Source organism: Bacillus rossius (assembly GCF_032445375.1).
Source record: "Bacillus rossius redtenbacheri isolate Brsri chromosome 9 unlocalized genomic scaffold, Brsri_v3 Brsri_v3_scf9_2, whole genome shotgun sequence".
Taxonomy (NCBI): Eukaryota; Metazoa; Arthropoda; class Insecta; order Phasmatodea; family Bacillidae; genus Bacillus; species Bacillus rossius.
The window spans coordinates 34,319,125-34,337,782 of record NW_026962013.1 but is presented as its reverse complement, the minus strand read 5'-3'; the positions used below and the strand labels follow the sequence as shown (position 1 = coordinate 34,337,782).

Below are 18,658 nucleotides of genomic sequence, written 5' to 3'. Positions count from 1 at the left end.
CATTCTCTGCATTATTCTGTGCGGTAAAATAAGCCAGTAAAAGTCATTGTAAAATCTCATTATTGTTTCCTATCTGAAGTTAAAAGGTCAAACAAGATATCAACAGCTCGTAAATAACAGATGATACAAAATAAATGATTATTCAGTGTAGGAGAAGCCCTTGGGAGTCACAGTTTTGGTTACACTATTACACGATTACACTTGTAAAAACTGCACACTGTGGTGCTCCCACGTACACGATTACACTCCACACGTTATCTAAGGGGGACACCTGCGTGCCTCTACGTGCGTTTACTTATTAAGCCCTCACGCCAGTCGAATGTTGGGGGGGGGGGGGGGAAGCTTGATTGTTTGTCGGCCAATCCCGAAAATCGTCTCTACGTTGTGGGCCGGGCCACTTGCGTGGGCCGCGGTCCGCAGGCTAAATTAGGTTCACAAGCGAAGTGTCGTTGTGGCCGGTGCCGGTGAGTAGTATAGGAATGGGGCTTCTGGAACATGGCGCCGGCGCGTGGTTTGTGGTGTCGGTGTCCGCCATCTTGGATTGTGACGTCACGGCGGCCATCTTGGACTCAAAATTCCTTAAGAATGACTCAAAATGACTCAAAAATTCCCGTTTTAAGAAAAAATTCCCGTAACGAGGGAAAATTTCCCGTTTTATTCCTTAAAAATACCAGCAGCTAGAAATGTCAATATGTAGGCTTAAGCATCCATGTCTACAGCCTCAGATAAGCCTCTGACGTCATCATGGATTATGACGTCACAGCTGCAATTTCCGTTACGCCCGCCATCTTTAAATTTATTATCCGAATTTAATGGAAAAAAATTTAAAATTTATAAAAAATTCATTTAATAAAATTTTAATAAAAAATATTTAAAAAACATACATTAACGACACGGAGCTCGGAGTCCTCGGTTCGAACCTGGTGAGGGCAAAAAAATAAAAATGGCGACCGATCCTTCCCTCGTGGTGGACGCTGGCATACTGACCCCCACCACATGTTTCATAGCATATATATCATCCGGCAGTATGACGTCATGTACGCCATCTTGAAATTTGGACGCCATATTGAAAATCTTTATTTATTATCCGATTTTAATGAAAAAATTCAAAAATTCATCGAAAAATTAACATATTTGAATTCTGTTTGATTATATCGATGTACGTCCTTGGTTCGATTCCCGGCGAGAGTAAACGGTCGATCCTTTCTCCATGAAAGCTACCTAGACTGATCTACCACCAACAATACCAAGGTATATATCGTCAACTGGTATGACGTCATGTCCGACATCTTGTCTTCATCCGCTGGAGACCACCATCTTGTTTTCGTCTGCTACAGTGTGCCGATACCATGTTAGTATAATTATCTGGTTACCATACTTTTGTCCTCAACTGTTGACATTGAACATTGACCTTGGCCTTTGACCTTGACCTAGAAATTTGACCTTGAACTTTGACCTTGGCCTTGAAATTTGACATTGACCTTGAAATTTGACCTTGACCTTGAAATTTGACCTTGACCTTGAATTTTGACCTTGACTTTGAAATTTGACTTTGTCCTTGAAATTTGACTTTGTCCTTGTCGACCATCATGGATCCGTCATTTTATGTTCAGTACATGCTACCAGGAGCTACCACCTGCTGGAGTACACCATCTTGTGTGTACTCGTATTATAGAGTACATTTCCATCTGGATAATTTTATTCTAACCCGCTACAGTGCAGTAATAATTTATTACTAAGGTGCCCGCCATCTTGTAATGTGAGCGCCATCTTGAAAATCCGTAATTTTTATGCTAGAAATGCGGGAAAAATTTCAAAATTCATTAAATAAATCACTCATTAGTTTACATATTGATTCAATCGATTCCCGTCCTTGGTTCGATCCCTGATCGATGCAATAATGTTTAATTGTATGGAAAAAGTAATAATTTCAATAAACTATGTTCAAAATTCATTAAATAAATTGACAATAAATGTAATGATTGATTAGATCGAATAAGGTCCTTGGTTTGACCCCTGGCCGATACCAAACAACTTTAATTTTAAAAAATACCACAAAAGCGACAGGTTTTAGAAAATAAAAACACAGCAAGTTCTTTTAAAAAATTTATTACATAAATTTGACACTACTACAAGTACAAAACAAATCCACAGACAAATTACTAAAGTCTTGCGGATTTCTCGATTCAAACAGTCTTCTTATTGTACGGACTAAGCCTTTTACATGACTTTAAATGTCTATCCGATCCGTTCAACACCGCAGCCAGAGACGGACTGAAGTTCATATCACTTATATAGTCTCATTAGCCGGTACAACACATGCGTCAAATCAATAACCATGTTCATTATACGTCGCGAAGCATTTTTTATAATGACGATGTAAGCTATCGTGACGTGAAAATAGTTTGTTGCACTTATTGCACTGAAATTGTATTCTTTGAACATTATTAGAACAACCTCTTCTTTCATGTCTGCGAGCATTTGAGGTGATAGTAAATGATGCGCCACGGTATTTGCACTGATGCGAAGTACGCTCTTCATTAATTGAAGTATTCAATGTTGATGAAACTTCAGCTGATGGTGGAACAGCACATATCGAATTCTCCTTCTGTGTTGACATCGACGTTGCCAACGGGATAGGCTCCACCATCGTCGACGCTGACGTCATGGTTCCCGCAGTCGATGGTACAACCTCCATCGAGTTCGTCGTTAAAGTCGGTAAAGATGCCATCGAGTTCGCAAGAACAGGTAATTGACACGACTTATGCACCAGATGTTACAAACTAGGTGATTCTTACACCGTCGACGTCAGTAACAAACTGAGCGTCCTGTTGTCTAGGACTCGCTTATATACATGTACCGGATGGAATAATAATACGCTAGTCAAATCAAGAACAATTTACTAAAATACTAGAGTCAAAACAACATTAAAAATAGAAGCACCATCAACAAAAAGGAAGCACAATTGGAAGCACCGTCAACGAAAAGGCAGCGCATTTGGAAGCACCGACAACGAAAAGGCAGCACATTTGGATGCACAGACAACGAAAAGGCAGCTCATTTGGAAGCACCGACAACGAAAAGGCAGCACATTTGGAAGCACCGACAACGAAAAGGCAGCACATTTGGAAGCACCGACAACGAAAAGGCAGCACATTTGGAAGCACCGACAACGAAAAGGCAGCACTTTTGGAAGCACCGCCAACGAAAAAGGCAGCACATTTTGGATGTACCATCATAAAGGCAGCACATTTTGGAAGCACCATCGAATAAGGAAGCAGATTTGAAAGCTCCATCAACAAAAAAGGCAAAAAGGAAGCACAAGTTGCGAGATCTAAGTATTAATTAGAAATCAGAATACAAGAAATAAAAACATTAAATTTTTATAATTTAAATTATTTATTTTATTTCTTTACATTATACAAAAGCAAGTAAAACAAGCCATTATTGCATGTAGCCAGCTTTCCTCAGTTCCTTGAGTATGAAGGATATTTCTTGATGCACGAATAGTTTCCTGCACAAAGCGAACCATGTAGAAGTCTTAGCCGGTCAACCAGTATGTTTGGATCTTTCCATGATGTGTAATCATTCTCTTCTACCACCATCTTCCTTGCACGTTTATGATAAATATTATGATCTCTGGTGTCTTTCGTTTTACCACCAACCTCACGGTAACTTTCATTTTTGAGACGGTGATCATCACAAGCTTGATCAGATTTATTTAATATATCACGTCGTTTCCATCGTTTCGGTCTCAGGACACCACCACATTCTTCGATCTTGTCAGCTTTAGGTGCTTCATCATAGTCTATGTCTTTGTCAACAGCCTCAGAGTCACTGTAACAATCACCGTAGAAGGAATCGTCATCACCCAATTTACCGTAAGAATTCGATGTTGATGATGTTGAAGTGTCTTCATCGTCTTCATGCTTCCTTTTTAGGAGTCCATCATTTCTACAAAGTAGGAAAGATCTACTTGAATTCGGCTGGAATATATTCTCACTTTTCACGTTAAGGATTCTTCCACTGTCTTCATTCTTCCATAAATCATCAACCTCCTTCAATTTAAGTTATTTGTCGAGATCGGAAAATTATTGAACAAAGATAGAGTTCTAGTACAAGCCAGAATTTTATGTATTTTTTATATTATTTTTTATTTTTTATTAATTTATTTTTATTTTTAAATATTTTTTTTCCCCTAAAATTTTATGATATCAAAGAAAACTTGTGCCGTTTTTCTCCGTGTGCTTCTGATTATTTTTGACAATATTATGGTGGTTTTCTCCGTGTGCTCCCGATTATTCTTGTTAATATTTTGATGGTTAATCCGTGTGCTGCGATCATTCCTGCGGTTTCGGTCAAAGTTCAAGGCCACACTCATCCATTATGGCCACCGTGACGTCACAATCCAAGATGGTGGACCGTGAGAAATCTGAGAAGCACTAGCAGGAAGGACGAACTTCCTTCTCCTTGGAGAATATCGTAGCTATCCTTCTTATGCGATCGATAGTGAGCATCCAGCATCCTGCATAAAAGAAATAAATATTATTTATCTGCAAGCAATACGAGACGTCATCTGATGTTGAAAAGCGGAACTAGTTGCAGCAAGTACCTTGGCATAAGATAAATTAACTCTCGCTGACGAAATATTTAAAAAATTGTATTTAAGTAATGGTTATTAATTTAAAACTCTTAGTTTGCATCTGGCATTAGTCTCGGTAACTAATATGAATTCCGATTTAGGATCTGACGCTGTATCGAAAGAACATAGGTGTGAGTTTTGCAGCAAAGAGTTTATCTTGAGAAAGAATAAAAGACAACACGAGAAGAATGACTGTGTTAAAAATCCACTACGCAATATGATAAGTTGTGATTGATGTAGCAAGTCGTTTACACGGAGAGAGAGCTTAAAAATACATGTCAGAACTTGTAACGCCAAGCCTGCGTACAAGCTAGAAGACAACGATGAATCTACTAGACTAAGGAAGAGTGATCTACATTACGACAATAATTTTCCTGGCTCTTCCGATCTCGACAAAGAACTTAAATTGAAGGAGGTTGATGATTTATGGAAGAATGAAGACAGTGGAAGAATCCTTAACGTGAAAAGTGAGAATATATTCCAGCCGAATTCAAGTAGATCTTTCCTACTTTGTAGAAATGATGGACTCCTAAAAAGGAAGCATGAAGACGATGCAGACACTTCAACATCATCAACATCGAATTCTTACGGTAAATTGGGTGATGACGATTCCTTCTACGGTGATTGTTACAGTGACTCTGAGGCTGTTGACAAAGACATAGACTATGATGAAGCACCTAAAGCTGACAAGATCGAAGAATGTGGTGGTGTCCTGAGACCGAAACGATGGAAACGACGTGATATATTAAATAAATCTGATCAAGCTTGTGATGATCACCGTCTCAAAAATGAAAGTTACCCTGAGGTTGGTGGTAAAACGGAAGACACCAGAGATCATAATATTTATTATAAACGTGCAAGGAAGATGGTGGTAGAAGAGAATGATTACACATCATGGAAAGATCCAAACATACTGGTTGACCGGCTAAGACTTCTACATGGTTCGCTTTGTGCAGGAAACTATTCGTGCATCAAAGAAATATCCTTCATACTCAAGGAACTGAGGAAAGCTGGCTACATGCAATAATGGCTTGTTTTACTTGCTTTTGTATAATGTAAAGAAATAAAATAAATAATTTAAATTATGAAAATTTAATGTTTTTATTTCTTGTATTCTGATTTCTAATTAAGACTTAGATCTCGCAACTTGTGCTTCCTTTTTGCCTTTTTTGTTGATGGAGCTTTCAAATCTGCTTCCTTATTCGATGGTGCTTCCAAAATGTGCTGCCTTTATGATGGTGCATCCAAAATGTGCTGCCTTTTTCGTTGGCGGTGCTTCCAAAAGTGCTGCCTTTTCGTTGTCGGTGCTTCCAAATGTGCTGCCTTTTCGTTGTCGGTGCTTCCAAATGTGCTGCCTTTTCGTTGTCGGTGCTTCCAAATGTGCTGCCTTTTCGTTGTCGGTGCTTCCAAATGTGCTGCCTTTTCGTTGTCGGTGCTTCCAAATGAGCTGCCTTTTCGTTGTCGGTGCTTCCAAATGTGCTGCCTTTTCGTTGTCGGTGCTTCCAAATGCGCTGACTTTTCGTTGACGGTGCTTCCAAATGTGCTTCCTTTTTGTTGATGGTGCTTCTATTTTTAATGTTGTTTTGACTCTAGTATTTTAGTAAATTGTTCTTGATTTGACTAGCGTATTATTATTCCATCCGGTACATGTATATAAGCGAGTCCTAGACAACAGGACGCTCAGTTTGTTACTGACGTCGACGGTGTAAGGATCACCTAGTTTGTAACATCTGGTGCATAAGTCGTGTCAATTACCTGTTCTTGCGAACTCGATGGCATCTTTACCGACTTTAACGACGAACTCGATGGAGGTTGTACCATCGACTGCGGGAACCATGATATCAGCGTCGACGATGGTGGAGCAGATCCCGTTGGCAACGTCGATGTCAACACAGAAGGAGAATTCGATATGTGCTGTTCCACCATCAGCTGAAGTTTCATCAGCATTGAATACTTCAATTAATGAAGAGCGTACTTCGCATCAGTGCAAATACCGTGGCGCATCATTTACTATCACCTCAAAGCTCGCAGACATGAAAGAAGCGGTTGTTCTAATAATGTTCAAAGAATACAATTTCAGTGCAATAAGTGCAATAAACTAATTTCACGTCACGATAGCTTACATCGTCATTATAAAAAATGCTTCGCGACGTATAATGAACATGGTTATTGATTTGACGCATGTGTTGTACCGGCTAATGAGACTATATAAGTGATATGAACTTCAGTCCGTCTCTGGCTGCGGTGTTGAACGGATCGGATAGACATTTAAAGTCATGTAAAAGGCTTAGTCCGTACAATAAGAAGACTGTTTGAATCGAGAAATCCGCAAGACTTTAGTAATTTGTCTGTGGATTTGTTTTGTACTTGTAGTAGTGTCAAATTTATGTAATAAATTTTTTAAAAGAACTTGCTGTGTTTTTATTTTCTAAAACCTGTCGCTTTTGTGGTATTTTTTAAAATTAAAGTTGTTTGGTATCGGCCAGGGGTCAAACCAAGGACCTTATTCGATCTAATCAATCATTACATTTATTGTCAATTTATTTAATGAATTTTGAACATAGTTTATTGAAATTATTACTTTTTCCATACAATTAAACATTATTGCATCGATCAGGGATCGAACCAAGGACGGGAATCGATTGAATCAATATGTAAACTAATGAGTGACTTATTTAATGAATTTTGAAATTTTTCCCGCATTTCTAGCATAAAAATTACGGATTTTCAAGATGGCGCTCACATTACAAGATGGCGGGCACCTTTGTAATAAATTATTACTGCACTGTAGCGGGTTAGAATAAAATTATCCAGATGGAAATGTACTCTATAATACGAGTACACACAAGATGGTGTACTCCAGCAGGTGGTAGCTCCTGGTAGCATGTACTGAACATAAAATGACGGATCCATGATGGTCGACAAGGACAAAGTCTAATTTCAAGGTCAAGGACAAATTTCAAGGTCAAGGACAAATTTCAAGGTCAAGGTCAAAATTCAAGGTCAAGGTCAAATTTCAAGGTCAAGGTTTAATTTCAAGATCAAGGTCAAAATTCAAGGTCAAATTTCAAGGTCAAGGTCAAATTTCAAGGTCAAGGTCAAATTTCTAGGTCAAGGTCAAATTTCTAGGTCAAGGTCATAGGCCAAGGTCAATGTTCAATGTCAACAGTTGAGGACAAAAGTATGGTGACCAGATAATTATACTAACATGGTATCGGCACACTGTAGCAGACGAAAACAAGATGGTGGTCTCCAGCGGATGAAGACAAGATGTCGGACTTGACGTCATACAAGTTGACGATATATACCTTGGTATTGTTGGTGGTAGATCAGTCTAGGTAGCTTTCATGGAGGAAGGATCGACCGTTTACTCTCGCCGGGAATCGAACCAAGGACGTACATCGATATAATCAAACAGAATTCAAATAAGTTAATTTTTGATGAATTTTGGATTTTTTTTCATTAAAATCGGATAATAAATAAAGATTTTCAAGATGGCGTCCAAATTTCAAGATGGCGTACATGACGTCATACTGCCGGATGATATATATGCTATGAAACATGTGGTGGGGGTCAGTATGCCAGCGTCCACCACGAGGGAAGGATCGGTCGCCATTTATATTTTTTGCCTTCACTGGGTTCGAACCGAGGACTCCGAGCTTCGTGTCGTTAATGTATGTTTTTTAAATATTTTTTATTGAAATTTTATTAATAGTTTTTTTTATAAATTTTAAATTTTTTTCCATTAAATTCGGATAATAAATTTAAAGATGGCGGGCGTAACGGAAATTGCAGCAGTGACGTCATTATCCATGATGACGTCAGAGGCTTATCTGAGGCTGTAGACATGGATGCTTAAGCCTACATATGGACATTTCTAGTGGCTGGTATTTTTAATGAATAAAACAGGAAATTTTCCCTCGAAACGGGAATTTTTTTCTTAAAACGGGAATTTTTGAGTCATTTTGAGTCCAAGATGGCCGCCGTGACGTCACAATCCAAGATGTCGGACACCGACACCACACACCACGCGCCGGCGCCATGTTCCAGAAGCCCCATTCCTATACTACTCCGGTGCACACGGCTTTTAGTTAAAGTTCTGCGGTGGCGTAAGTCGGCCCGTGCCGTTCGCTGAACTGCCCCGCGTAGCAACTGGTGCGAGGAGTTTTATTAATGAGCGGCTGGGTTAGTCCCTACACCGGAAAAAAGGACCGGGGACACACGGGGAGTTTAATTGTAAGAGAAAAGGTTGATGTTTAAATGACTATATTTACCAGTAGTACTCGGTCGGTGAACAAAGGGTGATGACTCCCCGTGGAACGCACGTCCGCCCCGGCCTGCGAGCTGCTCTCAACTGGCGTGTGACCCTGGCGCGAGGGAAGGGCTCGGCCGTTCTCTCGCGCCAAAGTTTCCCAAGTTCCGTTATTCGGAAATTACTATGTTTACAAAAGGCTGAAGGCCGCTTAAAATTCCTAATATTATTACTAATGACAAGTTCTGACAAAATACTCTCTTAAATAATTGCAATTTAGTGTTTCACATAATAAAGTTTGAATTTGTAACGTCACACCAGAGACTGTCTGTCTCTTGTTAACCGCTCCGGGGCTAATCAATTATGTAAGCACTGGGTTGCACACTGTTTGCATGTGTAATTAAAATGGTTCGCTATTCTCTACCTTGGGCTGCGGTCCGCTCACTTGACTCAGGTGGGCCATGGCTAGGGGTGCTTTCCGTTAGCGGAGCCGAGTACTGGCGGGTGCAGGTCGGGCTTTGGGGTGGCCTTCGGCCGTACAATGTCAATATATAATGACATTTAGAAACATTTTAAAAACACGTTGATTGATTGGGAAATTAGTAGCACATGTCCAAGCAATGTGAAATCAAATGCTCTGTTTACTCTAGTAATACTCATTTTCATAACACTCTACCCACTGTTATTTCTAGTGGTAACTATAAATATAATACCGGCTCCCCATTTAATATGTCTGCAATCTTATAAGACTAATTTGGTAAAACTTGTGTATCTTATTCTATGGGCTTGCCCTAGGAGTCATACTGCACTTCTTTGATTGCAATTATATATATAAGTCCTCTTTTAGAAGAAATGTATGACATCAGCTTTTACTGCAGGTTAGAAATGTTCATGGAAATGATGCCCTGTCTTGGTTAAAGGTTAATGGAATTTTAACAATGCATGTTATACAATAACTTCTGTAATCAGTGATAAAAGTGAACCTGACAGTGGAAATGAGCAATGTATTTGACCAACTGACATCGTTGATTTAACATTGTAAGAATTTTAATTTTGCTGATTGTGAAAAAACTTTGTAAAATTGTTTTATATATGAATCATATACTCAAAATGTTACATTTTTTTGCAGCGAAATAATTTAAAGAATATACTAATTCTCTATAAATCGTTCTCCGAGGACGCAACACTTGTGTCTGATTTTAAACAACCGGAGACTTACATTGTAAGACTATGAAGATTGCAATTGTGGGTCTAAAATACTACCCAATCAGCAAAATTGCACTTATTATAAACAAGATATGATCTACAATTTTATCACATAATTGTCATTTTCAGGCCTCTGTTGCAAATGTTTCACAGAACAGACATTTGTATCTCAGAACAAAGATACGTCTTTATAGGTTTGTCCAGTACAGTTAGTAGTGAAATAAAAATAATCCAAAACTATAGATTAAAAAAAAGAATAATTTGTTAAAAAATTTAGGGTACAGTACTTATTAGGTTAGTAAAGTGCCATTAACTGTGCAGAGAGTTTTCTTGTGGTGTCTGGCATATTTTGTTAAATTGTGAAAGTGTTTAAATTTTGCATTTTCTCTCAAAATATTTTTTCCTGTAATTATGCTAATTTTGGTAACTTTGCTTTAAAAACACTTTTTTCCGGCTACACATTTGGTTACAAAATAATATTTTCTTTGGTGCATAATCACAACTTTGTTTTTTTTAATCACCCTATTATAATAAGCTCAAATACAATTTTTGGATGCCTATACGTTTATTGCGTATACTCATAATGTAGTCTTACAATGTATAACTGATTAATGGAGGGGTGTCTGGTTAAAGGTATAATAGAAGGAATGATTACTTATAAGATATCTACTGAAACTACTTCTAACTTCACAAACGTGTTGAAGATCAATACTGCTCGGTTCGCATTACCAACTGACTGGTGACATGTGTCCTTAGGACTCTGTTAATATAGCGCTGTGTTTTAGAGCTAACCAATAGACTGACAGTTGTGTTAGTTTTTTGTGTCACGAACATGCTTTTGTTGAGGAATATTAATGCAACCTGTTTGTAGAAGTGTTTATGCAATGGGAAAATTTGTATGCAACAAAACGGAACATGGCTTTCAGCTCTTATGTTAGTCTCTCTGCAGCTCTTTAGTGAGCGGAGTTACTATACATAGTATTATGAAGGAGGTTTTGGAAGTCTTTGGAGAGATTCAATAGGATTGGAGCAAAGTTATTTACCAAGAAAGGCATGTGCTAGAATAGAGTTCAAATGCTAAACATGGTTGCCATGGTTGCCTATGTATGGAAAATTGCGAAGACAAGAGCAAAACATTGTGCGAGAGCGCAAGAAGTACTGCGGCTGATAGGTGTTTCTAATCACGTGGCTGCTCCGGGTTGGTTTCAGTGATTCTGTTTTTGAAATGTAAGCATCTCGGTGTACGGCATTTGGTAGGAGTAATTTCGTGAAAATGGAACGGAATTTATGAACGGAAATGTGTCACAGTGATGGTGGACCCATATGTATCAAATTAAACCGGAAATAGTTACTTTCGTAAACATTGAGGGACATACCAAACATATTAGTGTGCTAAAAGAAACTTTAGGATAGTGAAACTACCCTGGAGTGTATTGGGGAACTAAAATAGTCATAGTAAAGAGTAATTCCGAGTTTTAAAATTAGTAGGTAAGTTATTACAACATGAGTATTTAATGAGACATATTCTAAGCTCATGTAAGATAAATCAAATTTTTTCTCTGAGGAGTTCAATTTAATAAATTTAACAATTTTGAACTTCAATTACTACCTCAATAAGACATGTATTATGTTATTTTAAATTATTCACAGGCGCCAGTGCTAAATATCTAAGCATGTTAGTATGTAGTATGTAAATGCCGATCCGGAAACTGGTTCCTGGTTGAGGAGCGTGAGAAGCCGACCGCCATCTTGGAATGCGACATCACTGCGGCCATTTTGGACGACCTTGACTTGACCATTGACCTTAGCCCCGGTGGCCATGATGGTTCCGCCATATTAATATCTAGAATATTCCACCATTTTGAATTCTAGAGCTTTCTGCTATCTAACACAACACTCCCTAGCGTTGCAATTTCCGTTACGGCCGCCATCTTGAAACTCCATAAATATTATCCGAATTTAATGGAATATTAAAAAAATATTAAAACAATTAATTAACAAAATTTAAGTATAAAAATCTTCACCATTTTGAAAACTGTCCACCATATTGAAAATCCGTAATTATTATATGATTATAATGGGGAAAAAGTCAAAATTCATAAAAATTATTTAAATACGATTTTATAAAATTTACATGTGACCTTTGACCTTGACCTTGACATATGACCTTGACATTTGACCTTGGCTTGACCTTAGAACTTGATATTTGAATTTGAATTGTGGTCTTGAACTTGATATTTTACCTTCACCTTGACATTTTACCTTGACCATGACCTCTAACTCTGACCTCAGATTCCATCTTAAATGTAACCATCTTAGAAACAAGCACTCAAATCCCCCAATGTTGCAATTTTCATTACGGCTGCCATCTTGAAATTCCGTAGTTATCCGATTTTAATGGAAAAAATTAAATAATAACATTTTAAAATCGTGGAGTACTTAGTTCGAACTCGGCGAAATCAATCAATTAAAAATGATGACAGATACTTCTTCCACGGAAGCCACGGCAGACTGACCTCACATCACTAATGCTAAGGCAGATATTATGTCATCCAGTATGACGTCATGGCGGCAATCTTGTTTTCGTGAGTTGGAGGTCGTTGCCGACATATTGTTTTTTTTTCTGCTAGAGTGTGCTGCCGCCATATTAGTTTAATTTTTACATGCTAGAATGCTGCATTCATTTATTACTTTGTGAACGCCAATTTTTCATTTTAACCGCTTTCTTGAAAATTTATATGGATTTGAGAACATTAGAGGAATTTAGTCACTAAACCGAAACACAATTTACATAATTTTGCAACTAATTGAACGATTAAAAATTTTAGGAACGCAATATTGTTTCTGATTGATAAAATAAGGCCCAAAAAAACATAACATTAATGCAAAGTGATATTTTATTTTGAATAATCTTAAATATTCCATCGTTTTGAGTGACAGTTAAACCTGGCAAACTCACTAAAATCTTAAACATACTGTGTGTTTCTATTTATTTGTCAAATAAAAATAATTACCATCAATTTAATTTTTTTTATTTGTTTTTTAAAATGAGTTAAAGCTTCTACAAAAGTTATTTGAAGGAAAAATTAACTGTATTTAAAACTGTTGAGTTTTAAAATGCCTGACTTTACGGCAATGAGTGGTATAATTATTGTTGTGTGTTTGGAACAACTTTTTTTTTTTCTGTTGCTAGTTAATAAGCGAAATTTCTTTGTGTGTGGTTCTGTTTACAGTCACTCACTATCACTCTGATAAGTAATCATATACATTGGTAGCACTATTCCCATAACTCATTGTACAGAAGAAGGTGGCGGTTCATATACGAGATCCGAAACATAAAGTTTACTTTCTTTTCACCTATGTTACAGTTGATAGCTAGAACTAAGGATTTATGATCTGAACTATTACTTCATGAATGAATTATAGTTACCATAGGTAATAGGACAACTATTATTATTATGTTTATACGGGCGCCACACTTTAACATTACTATATTACTCATAAATATTTGCACTACTATAAGTGGTTTTCAATTGCGGCTTATGCCTAAAGTTACCCATTTCCAATATTAATAGTTTGACACACATAAGGTGATTAACACTGAGAAACAATGTTGCTTACACATAACTCATATGAAATCAAATAAAATATAAGTTATCTATATAGTTATGTTGGGCACAAACGAAAGCAAAAGTTCATTTATGATAAATAATAATCCTTAAAGTGAATTAAAAATCAACTAACTCAGTTACCTCGGATCACACAAGAATCTTTAAATCGAGACTACTAGGTGAAAGTTAAGATAATTATGTTGTGCCATAACGAAAACCAGAGGCATTAACAGGAACAATAAATTACTAGGCCGAAACAGTTAATAGAAGGGGCTCACTGAACACAAAACTTCAGGCCTAAATACATTAAACTTTCGTACCTTATATTTCCGTAGATAAAGGTAGCCCCGGTAATTAAATATTACCGTAACATTCGCCCTGGCTCAGGGGCGCAACAGCTTACTTATTCAGTGAAATATCTGCTGAAAATATAGCTGAATTTCGCGACGGAAATGCCCGACGCGGCCACACACACCAGCCAAAAAAATGGCACCCCAAAAACCTCCTTCTTCATTGTTCTCTCCAAAATTATATCGTCAAATTCTCAACAATGCCTAAATTTTTCCATTTAAAAGGTCTGCCGATCCATAGACAAATCACCTTCTCTTAATCACATATCTTTTCCAACCATTAAAACATAGAGAAATTGCTACTGCTCAGAGCAATAAACTCTAGAGATTATTACAATTGAAATACATATAAACAAATACTGAAAAATATTTAAACTAAAGTTTCAGTGTTCTGAGATACTTAGTATTATCACAGATGCCGCTCTCGGCCTTAATTCACACCAAAATTACCTTAAATTTGGTTTAATTTAGGTCGTACAATAATTTCAAATTCAAACACTGAAACTTGACATTTGCTAAAAGTTGGTAGCACTGCGTTTCGTGACGGTTGAGAATCGTAACGGCTCACAACATATTTCTTCATCCTGGGAGCAGGCAGCTGCTATCAACAAGTGTCTGGTAAACAAACACCCGGCGTCGTTGATCGAGGTGTCTATTACCTCGCTGAAGGTCTCGGGAGCACAGAAGAAAACTCGTTCCGCCGCTGGTTACAAGGTAGGAGTTGATTCTGCAGGAAATTACGAGGCTGCTATCAACAAGTGTTGTGTGGCGGGTACTCAACAATACCGCTCAATGTGCAGATACACGCCGTCGCTGGACACTGTTGGCCGGGACGCCGTCCAAGCCAATGACAACCACTGATGTCACCACATTGACATCGTGATGCAGGCTAGAGAGGACTGGCAGCCATTCCAGACAACCCATGCCTGGATATACCTCTCGGCCGCTCCACCCCAGGCCTGCGGTGGGACGTCATGCCCAAAGCCTGACAGACATGGTGGACGCTGTCACTGCTGATGCTACTACCCCATGCAGTAGACGAGGATCAAGAAGAATTCATCTCGGTCCGTAGTTCGTCCGCGCACTCGTGTACACTATAAACACTCATTAAACTGTTATATATTAGCCTCTAAATGCACCCGCGCTTTTTAACTTTAAGCGTCTAAAGTGAACTACCTCGTACAGTTTATTCTCCATTCGCTGCAGACACTGGAACGTAAAAATTCTTCTTTACTTGCTACCCTAACTAACCTTAAATAATGTGTAAGCAACCTTGGTTTAAAGTAAACAATATAACTCTAAAATAAAATAACATAGGCCTACTTAATCACAATTTAAAATCTTAAATTAAACACACATAATTTGACACACCTCATATTAACCAAAAATATTAAATGAAATAAGCATAATTCATTAACATAATAACGCAAATACATAATATAGGGGAAATCAGATGTGGACTATTGTTGAGACTGGGTATTTTTTCCATGTTCATGATAAAATGCTGTGTACATGAATGTGATAATGTTTACTTGTCTACAACAATAGATAACTATTTACACAAAAGCCATTTAGTTATTTTGGCTGGAAAGAATTATTTTTAACCTAGCCAAAGAAAAACTTTGTTTTATTACAATTGGTATCATACCATCAATTGAAATAGTTGTTTGTTAAACTTCATTACAAACATTATTATTTTAGTACATTAGTTTTATGGCAGAAATAATAACATTTCCTGGGATTCTGCCTATAACAATAAACATTTGTTTCATTATGATATATATATTATATTTACAAGCAACTTGTTCTTAGAAACATTAACTAAACTTCAGTGCAGGAACACATAATTAAACTTCAAACACAATAACATTGATATGCACATATTAAATAAATATTTACAGTGATTACTAGAACTTCATAAATGCATTGCTGGTATATAGGAATAGCACATTCCTGGTCATTACAAACAAATACAAACATTTTATAGATATTTGCACTGACATAACATTGATATGCACATATTCTAATATTTTACAGTTATTTCTGATTATACTTAGTGTTTCATTTGGTCTCTCATAAAACAACATTAAATCACATTTTCACATCACTAGCTTTTTAGCATTGCTATTAATTACATCACAGATATTTTATAATATTTTGTCAATTAACAAATAATAACATTCTACACTCATCACTGAAGAAGCTTTTCACATCAAGAAATAGACAGTGAATTACAGTGGTTTCAACCTGAGTGCTATCTGTGTGATGTAAACAAGTGAAATTCAACGATTAATGTGCATTTTTCTTTCTTTTCAAAATTAATCTAAAGAGAAGTGAAGGTGATCTCTCTAGTGAGCTATATAGCTAATTCTTTCTTCATGTGTGATATCTAGGAAGTTGTGGATGAAGTAAATATCCACTTAGATAGGGTAATCCTGTGGGATTACAATCCTAGTCAGCATTATTTACTACTGATTGAAAAGTGTTAGAAATGAGGAATGCCTAGGAAATAGGTAGGTAAAAAAAGCTGTAGCCTGGATCATAACAAGGTAAGCCATTATTTTCAATTTCTACAGTGCTTTCTTGTTTGTTTACACACAGTGTGTCAGGGTGTCCGTGTTTACAACAGAAAATTGCCTAGGTATACATTAGCACCAACATACAGCCTGTACTGACAGTGTACATTAAAATTACTCAATTCGCGTGTGTGAACCGAACTATTAGGTGCTGCCAATAAACATGTACATACAGTACACCAGGTTCACAGTACATCCTCTAGGTCTCTGCCTAAGGACAAGAGCATTTACTCTCGTAATGAACCACATAAATGCTAGGAAGACTATGCTTCACCTAGCCGAAATCAACTGAGTTCACACAAAAATATAACTCAGCTGACTAACACCATAACCTTCCGGTATAAATTTGAAGTATCGTGAAGGGGAAGGGGAAGTCCACCTCACTTTACCTCAATGACGTTAACAATTAGAAACATAAAAAAAACTATGGCCCTTGTAAAGGGACAGGCAGAGTGCCAGACGTGTTGTGCAACCCCTAAAGAAATAAGCGTAAATATCAGAAATACAAAAATACACAACTTTATTATTCTTTAAATCAAGTCCCATATGAATGTAGAGGGGCAACACATAACAAGAATTACGAAAGAAAGAATTACGTAAACAGGTACTGATGAGCAATACAAATAGCCAATATACCAATGTTATGTGCTAACGTTATTCAAATCAAGCAATTGCAAATAGAATGCTGTCTGTCCGGACGTGAGAGGTGCGGCGGAGAAAAACGGCAAACGCCCTAACGGAAAATGGGTCGAATGCAAAAAAAAAAAATCAAAGAATTGCACAGGGTGAAACACACTGGCAATGCAAACCAGAAAATTACGAAACAAATTCGATGTCCAGCAAACATTACTTTATGAGACCAAAAGGAGGCAAGCCAAACATGACGCAGAAGGCAAATTACAGAATTATCAAGAAAAAAATGTAAGACACCGACCAGAGAACTCCTCGTAGCCATGCATAACACGGCGCGACGCCGAAGCACCCCTCACGGCGATCGCTCCCGGAACAGAACAGAACGAGCAAAATAATTACAGCCCTATATATAAAAAATCCAGATGGCGCTAGTGTCGCACTCAGTAGGCCTGGAAGGAGGCGCCTACGTCACGCGGACGTCACAAGGGAGTGCGAGAGGGGGTTTTAAGGGGAACGAGGTAAGGGGAGGTGCCGGCGGGCGTCTGAATGCCGAAGCGCACGTTGCAAATTCCCGCCCCCTGGCGAAGCCTTCCGCAGGACGATGAAGCAGATGAAGGCGACGATACGAGGAGCGACGAGTAGAGTATCTTGTATGTGGTTTCTTCGAAGTAGAGTGAAAACTCAGCGACGTCAGTAGGAAGCTGGAGTACAAATGGCTCGCACGCACCAAGTCCAGTCCGCAGATGGGGGAAGCTTCGAACAGGACTGCAGCGCCCGGAGCACCCCAGCAGCGCGGAACGGCGATAAGCAGGAAGAAGTATCTAAAGCACAATCCATGAAGAAGCCGCCACACGACACACAGCGCAAGCGCCCGCCCCAAAACACCACAAGGGCTGGTGGCAGGCGAACGAGAAGGGGGGAGCGGCGGAATCGGAGAATAAGAGCAGGTACGAATCACAGCTTCCGATCCAGCCCGAAACTGCAAGTCTCACAGGGAACCACCGCCGGGCGCAGCAGTGCACGGAGGGGAGGCGGCTCGCAGCGGCGCTCGAAGAGGGGCGCCAGCGTGCTGCCACATCACAAACACTCCGACGAAGCGCGCCACAGCAGGTATCACTGCTCGACGAATCTCTGGGCTAGGCAGGGGCTGCGCAAACAGTACATGGAAGTATCTAACACTACGAGAGGGCTCACCTCGTAGGAGACAACCAGCAGGAGCGGCGGGCACACCGACGAGATGAGATGGCGCAGTCACTGTCGAGGCTTACGTCCATAACACGTAGGAAGCAGGAGCCGCCAGAAGAGCGTGACGCAGGCAGTGAAGAGTGGACGTCTCCTCTCTTCGCTGGGTGATGACTGAAGAAGAGCGGCGAAGACGGCTCGCCAGC

At 38.6% G+C, this 18,658-nt stretch overlaps 1 protein-coding gene across 1 annotated transcript in view; it reads left to right on the top strand.

The window, feature by feature from the left end:
- The window catches only part of LOC134542827 (uncharacterized), a 99,999-nt gene that overhangs the window by 54,924 nt on the left and 26,417 nt on the right, over positions 1-18,658 (top strand). The gene's annotated exons all lie outside the window — the stretch shown is intronic.